Below are 7,203 nucleotides of genomic sequence, written 5' to 3'. Positions count from 1 at the left end.
ACTGTTTTTCTCTTGCTGCTTTCAACATTCTCTCTTTGTCTTTTGCTTTTGGCATTTTAATTATCCAGTGTCTTGGTGTGGTCCTCTTTGGATTCTTCTTGTTTGGAGCTGTGTGCATTTCCTCAACTTGTAAGTCTATTTCTTTCATCAGGTAGGGAACATTTTCTGTCATTATTTCTTTCAATGGGCCTTCATTATCCTGCTCTCTCTCTTCTTCTGGCAACCCAAAAATCTGGATGTTGGTACGCTTAAACATCCCAGAGCTCCTTACACTCCATCACACTTTTGGATTCTTCTTTCTTTCTGCCTCTCTGGTTGGGTGTTTTTTGTTTCCTCATATTCCAGATCTTTGGTTTGACTCTTGGAGTACATTGATCTACAGTTGAGTTACTGTATATTCTTTATTTCAGACAGTGCATACTTAATTTCTGATTGGTCTTTTTCAATTTTTTTTGTATTCTAATTAAGGTCCTTGAAGGTCTCTACAAGTTTCTCAGCAGTTTTTAGAATATTTTTGAGTAACCTTATAAATGTGATTCTGAACTCTGTGTTCTCCAATAGTTTATGTTCCTCCATCTATCCCATTCATAGCATGCTTCTTTGTCTCCACATTTTGGTTGCCTCCCTGTGTTGATGGAGTTGCTTTTTGTGGTAGATGACCTATAGGGGCCAGTAGCTCAGCTTCCTCAATCACCCGAGGTGGTTGCTCTTAGTACACCCCTTTGTGGGCTGAGTGCAAAGTCTTGGTGTAGTTAAGCCTTGATTGCTGTTGGTACACTGGGAGGAATTGACCAGGCCAATTGGCTTTGAGGACCCGCTGTGTCTATCATGGAGAACTGCTGTGCTGGAGACATGCTTATGGTGCAGGCCTTGTTTCAGTGGGGCTTTGGGGCTCACTGAGTCTGCCTCCTGAATGTATCACTTTTGGATGTGAGGAGTTGAAATCTGGTGTCTCACACTGACCACTAGGTAAACTGGCTTCTGAATCTCCAATGGGGTGCAGTTCATCTACTGTCTGAGGCCACCCTGCAGGAGCTACAGAGAGAACCACAGTTCTCTCTTCCCTGCTTGGAGCTTGGAGGCTTTGGAGCTGTCTGCACCAGGTTGTAAGTTTGCTAGGTTAAACTGCAATAGAGAAGGCCATTCATATGCAAGAGCTGCTGCTTGGAGCTTTGGTGTATTTGTAGATTGTATAGGGAGGAGTCTCAGGGTGTCTCTAGGCTAGGGTGTGGCAAATATCAATGGCTATCAGTCAGCCATCTGTGCCTCTCTGACTGAGTCCCCGCATCTCCTGCCCCAACACAGCAAACAATTATATTTGCGTACAGCTCTGCAAGCAAGCATCTTCACTTTCTGACCTGATGGGAGACAATCCAGCTTCTTTCCAGAAACTGGATTTCAGAAAGAGTGGGAGTTTGTCTCTCTTTGGGTTAAACCTAGCAATTCACTCTGCCAGCCGGGATCCACCTCCAGCCCATAGCACAAGTGTCTCCCCCTCCCTCACCCCCCCCCCCCCACTTCAGTTTTTCAGCGCTTGTGCCCTGAATTCTCCTTTCTCTTTCAGTCTAGTTGTAGAGCTTCCCCTCAGCCAGCTTTCCCATGTTCTGGGTGATAGATGTTTTGTCATTTAGTTATAGTTTTGAAATTGTTGTGTGTTTATCTAAGCCACCATCTTGGATCTCCTAGGGAGCTTTATTTTGACTAAAAAAGACATTGGGGTCATGAACAAAGAAAGATAAGTGGAGGAATAAGCACCAAGAAGGCTGGAACTACTGAAGAGTTGACAATGGAAGAAGGGGAAAGACTTTGAGTTGTTGGGACATGGGAGTTACAGTGGCTCCTGGACTGGCCCTCCCCAGGTTTCACCCTCCCAGCAGGAACCACGTCCCTCCCCGGCCGTTCTCTAGCCCTGCTTTCCAGTCCCAGCTCGCCTTTGTCTTCCAGCAGCAAAGCTTAGGTAGGCATAAAAATGTTATTTATTTTATTTTCCAATTACAGTTGACATACAATATTTATTAGTTTGGTAGTACAATATACTGATTAGAAAGTGATTACCCATTAAGTTTAGCAGATATATGGCATCATTTGTAGTTATTACAATGTTATGCACTATAGGTAGTGACTTCTTGATGATGATGACGATGATGGTGGTGGTGGTGGTGGTGATGACAGCAGAGTTGGTGGAACATTGGAAAAGTTGCTGGTGCTCCTTGGGGCCAGGATACTCTGAGAGACCAATGAAATTATAATGAAACTGTAAATGTTCTCAGAACAATGGTTGATTTGGAAGTAAAAAAAGAAAGAGAGAGGGAGAGAAGTGAAAACAGATACTCACAGCAGGTCAAGGAGATCTACCAATCAGCCCTGAGACACATGCTCCCCATCAGTGGGGAAGTGGTATGGAAATGATGATATTCTAGGCCCTCTGTTTCTCCCCATCTGTGTTCTTCAGACTTCGGTTCAGTAAGATGGACTGAGCCTTTGCTGTGGGGATTGGTGGACTCCTCTGGGCTCCGGGTGCCTGGCTTCCCTTCCCCATGAGTCTGTCCTCCAGGAACTCAGGGAGCAAATCTTCCATTGCTCTTGCTCGCTCACTGGGCTCTCACTCTCCCGTCCAGTCAAGTCCCTGAGACCTCGGTGCCCCAGGAGCTCAGCTGGGACACCAGGGAAGCTTCTGCACAGGTGCCTTGGGCTGAACACAGCTGGTTTCCTCACCCAGCAGCTGAGGCCCAGGATCAACTGTAGGACATGAGCTTGATTAACATCAGAAAAATTTCCCCTGACTGCTTTGGCTCAGTAGACTGAGCTTCAGCCTGTACACTGAAGGGTCCAAAGTTCAATTCCAGTCAAGGGCATTTACCTGGGTTATGAGCACATCCCAGTAGGCGCTGTGCATGAGGCAGCTGATTGATGTTTTTCTCTCATTGATGTTTCTCTAAACTATACATCCCTCTCCCTTCCTCTCCATAAAAAAAGCAATACAATTAAAAAAGAAAAGATCAGAAGGGTTTGTTTGCAGGGGTGAGAGAGGATCATCAATAAATAGACAGGGAGACAGCAAACATTTTTCCAAACTACCCTCACATTTTCCCTACTGCAAGAGCTTTCACATGGTCATCCTGTGTTTACCCTTGTGGCAGTGCTCCTGCCCCCGCCCCTTCTCCACCTGAGCCAGAACAGCCCTTAGGAAAGAAATCTTATCAAGCACCTGCTTCCCATTACTTTGCACAAAAGCCAGAGGCCTCCACCCAGCCACAAGTAACCTGTTGGAGCCTGGTGTCCCCTAGGGCAGAGCTGAGACAAAGCTCACTGAGGGTTGACTTGGGAATGATACCTCGCAGCTGGACTGAGGGACACTGCCTCCTGGAGGACACTCTTGGGCTTTGCCTTCTGAGGCCCACAGTGAGGACCAGACCCACATCAACAAGGAAACCCTGGCTCTCCGTGATAGGAGCAAGGTGAGACAACCAAGGTAAACAGAACAAAGGAGAAGGTTCCTTTCCAGGCCATCCAGGTCAGCGTGACCTTGACCTCCCTGACCTCAGTGGGACAAGCTGGAAACACACTGAGGCTTCCTCACTAGGGCCCACTTGTCTGATAGGCCCTCTGAGGAGCACAAGGATGTGTGAGCAGCCTGTTGGGGAGGTAGCAGTTCTCACAAGGCCCATGAAGAATCTGTTTGCTCTTTGGAAATGCTTTGACCAGTAGGTACCAATTCTGCTGGATCCTCCATCACTTCTTGCCAGATCGACATTAAGGAGAGAAATCTTATATCAGGGGGCTTGACTTAGTGTGAGGAGTCAAGAAAGGCTCCCCTGAAGAGTGGACACCAAGGGTTGAAAGGATGGGGAGGAAAGTGGGGGTGAGGGTATTTGGGGCAGAGGACCTGTGCCTGCAGGGTTCTGGCTGGGAGGGAGGGCCACTCTGAAAGGACATTGATGGAACCGAAACCGATTTGGCTCAGTGGTAGAGCATTGGTCTGCGGACTGCAAGGTCCCAGGTTCAATTCCTGTCAAGGGCATGTACATAGGTTGCGGGCACATCCCCGGTAGGGGGTGTGCAAAAGGCAGCTGGTCGATGTTTCTCTGTCATCGATGTTTCTAGCTCTCTATCCCTCTCTCCTCCTCTCTGTAAAAAATCAATAAAAAATATATTGAAAGGACACTGATGGAACTGCAATGTTGCCAATCGTCTTCCCCTGCCAGGACTCTTGTGAGAAAGAGGCAGGCCATTAAGGGGGCGGGGGCCTGTTGGGATGAGCAGGCTGGCATGGAAAGTAGTTGGGGAGAGCAGACTGGCAGGCAGAGTGATTAGGGCAATCAGGCAGGCAGGTGAGTGGCTGGAGCCAGCACTCTGCATTGTGAGAGGGATGTCTGACTGCCGGTTTAGACCTGATCCCTGTGAAAGGGCAGTAGGACATCCTTCGAGGGTTCCCAGATTGGAGAGGGTGGAGGCTGGGCTGAGGAACATCTGCCCCCATGCATGAATGTTGTGCACCGTGCCACTAGTAAATATATATTGTTATTGATTTCAGAGGGGAAGGGAGAGAGAGAAATAGAAACATTAATGAGAGAGAATCATTGATCAGCTGCCTACTGCACGCCCCCTACTGGGAGCCCCAACCCAGGCATGTGCACTTGACTGAAATCAAACCCGGGACCCTTCAGTCCCCAGGCTGAGGCTCTATCCACTAATGCTGAGTGTTCAGTCCTTGTCTGCCCCTGGGGAGAAGATGAGCAACGCCTGGAACTCATTCTCAAGGGCTTTGCCATTGACGAGGGAGCTTTACGTGTGTCTCATGCCTCTCACATGGGCACACGCATGAAGCAGGGCCTCCCCAGGGCCTGTGGGGTCCAGTTTTGGAATAATATAAATGATGCTGGCAATCTGGCAATGAGGGATTAAGGCCAGTAGCCACCTCACATAAGGTGCACAGGTACTATTGGCATGGAGAGCAGTGCCATGCCCTCTGCAGCCCTAGGTGCTATAGGCGAGTCAATGTGATGAAGGCACCAGGCCCCTGGTTCCGTGCTCCCTTTCCACCCACTGCTCTATAAACAGGACGAGGACAGGAAGACAGGGCCCTGCTCTGGGCACAAAACTCCTGGTATCTAGCGTGTCTGAGCCAAGCTCCCCTCGCCACATGTTGGAGAGAGTGGGCCATGCTGGGGTGAGGGTGCTGGCTAAGTCCCTATAGCTGTCTGGGGTCCTTTCTGTGTTCTTATCAGAGGATCCTTTGGACAATGGGACTCTGCCCCTGTGGGTCTGGTATGACTCTGTGCCTTGCGGGATGTGGGGGTGTCCAGAGGCAGCCAGGCTAGAGGAAGGGAGAGGAACCAGGAGGAAGGCAGGTTCCTGGGAAAACAAGACAAAAATAACGTTAACCACCTCCAGAGGCCAACTGTGACAATGGCTCTGAGTCTTGGCCCCTCTTCTGAGTTGCCTGGGACAAGGCCCGCCACTCCCCTCACCTTGGCCAGGCCTTTGCTGTGGGATTATGTGAAGGCTTGGTATGTGGTCCACATGCAATACCATCATCACTCTGCCGCCACCTGAAAGGTGGGGGAGGTGGCGGTGGTGCCCCATGGACATTTGTCTGGAATGAGCAGGACTCATGGAAGGGCCACGTTGGCCTCTGTGGTCCATGCTCAGCCTCGCTGGGAATGGGGGATAGGGTTGTAAGAGGGAGGCAGAGAGGAAAAGCCCATCAGGTGCTCCAACTACAGGTGGAACCATTTCTCTCCTGTTTCTTGATCTGTGAAATCCAGGTGGTGGTGCCTAGTCCCCCTGTGAGGATCTAGTAGGAAAGCCCTGGGTGGTGCCCGCACGAAGCCTGGCACACATTCACCATGGGTCCCTTCCATTTTCAGACTTTTCTGTGTGACTGCGACACTGGGTGATCTATAGAGAGATCTGCAGTCATAGGAAGGGAGCCGAAGGGGAAACAGTGGTTTTCACTGACAATGCCCACAAAGTGGTGCTCCCAAGATGGCATGACCACATGGGATGGTCTCCTGGGAGAGCTGGCTGAAATTTGAGGCATTGACCCTGCCACCAGGGATAGGTTTAGAGAGGCCTACTCTAAAATGTCAGGAAAGACATGGACACAGTGGCCCTGGGCCTCCCCCAGGTGCCAGGGAGCAGAGCCTACAGGGGACAGTGGTCTCTGGGAGGGGGAAATGTGGAGGGCTTTTCAGAGGAGGTGATCCCAGAGTTGGGCTTTGAAGGAGGAGCATGCTGTTCCAGGTGGAGAAGCAGGTGCTCCTGGCAGAAGGACCTACAAAAGCAAATGTCTGGAAACTGCCTGGGCGGCACCTGCAATAGGAGCAGGGACCAAGGCAATGCAAGGAGGCAGTGAGCCTCTGCTGTGCTCAGGGCGGTGCTCATTGCTGGGACAGAAGGGTGACTAAGGGGGACATTGGGGGCGTGTGGGGAGGATGAGATGAGAGGGTTCTGGGGACAAGCCCATGGGGTGAAGGGAGAAATTTGCCCAGGATCCCTCTGTGTGTTTGGGGCAGGTCTCTCTTCTGGAAACCTATGGGAGGCAGGCTGGGCTGAGCAGTGAAGGACCTGGGAGGTCAGACCTGGGGTTGCTCTATGGCAGTGGTTCTCAACCTTCCTAACGCCGCGACCATTTAATATAGTTCCTCAGTTTGTGGTGACCCCCAACCATAAAATTATTTTCATTGCTACTTCATAATTGCGATTTTGTTACTGTTATGAATCGTAATATAAATATCTGTGTTTTCTGATGCTCTTAGGCAACCCCTGTGAAAGGGTCATTGGACCCCCAAAGGGGTGCTGACCCTTAAGTTGAGAACCTCTGCTCTAAGGCACCAGCAGGCAGGGCGGGGCTGGCCTGTGGTGGTGGGAGCTTCCCAGAAATTGAAATTTACTTTCATTTTTGATTTCCTGGAGCCTTGGCCCCGGGGGTGGCTGGTTTTGTGCACACAGCAGCAGAGGGGTTCCACACAGCTACAGGCAGAGGGAGATTCTCGGTAAGTTGGGAGGATAGGAGCGCCTCCCCATCTTCTCATCCTCGCACTTTATAAGACAAGGATATTGTCACTATTGTGTAGGTGAGGGAATCAAAGTGGGGGGTTGAGGGGTCAGAGAGAGGTTGGTAATGGGCCCTAAGGCACATGTAAGCATTGACAGAGCCCGGATTGGAACCCAGTTTTGTCTGAGGATCCTCCCTACCCA

General features: G+C 50.2%; 2 protein-coding genes across 5 annotated transcripts in view; both read left to right on the top strand.

Moving 5' to 3' along the window:
• LOC311618985 (apolipoprotein L2-like) overlaps positions 1-7,203 on the top strand; it is an 87,687-nt gene that overhangs the window by 13,048 nt on the left and 67,436 nt on the right. The gene's annotated exons all lie outside the window — the stretch shown is intronic.
• Positions 1-7,203, top strand: part of LOC311618990 (apolipoprotein L3-like) — a 64,192-nt gene that overhangs the window by 44,230 nt on the left and 12,759 nt on the right. The window contains exon 1 of one of the 4 annotated variants that reach the window (XM_084876860.1): positions 6,952-6,998. The exons of the other annotated variants lie outside the window; for them this stretch is intronic. The gene's annotated coding sequence lies outside the window, so the exon portion shown is untranslated. Of the gene's footprint in view, positions 1-6,951; positions 6,999-7,203 lie in introns of those variants that run through there. 4 annotated transcript variants of the gene reach the window in all.

This window comes from Pipistrellus hanaki, assembly GCF_964339955.1.
Source record: "Pipistrellus hanaki genome assembly, chromosome: 3".
Classification (NCBI taxonomy): domain Eukaryota; kingdom Metazoa; phylum Chordata; class Mammalia; order Chiroptera; family Vespertilionidae; genus Pipistrellus; species Pipistrellus hanaki.
The sequence above is the reverse complement of the archived record's forward strand: the minus strand, read 5'-3'. Positions and strand labels throughout refer to the sequence as shown.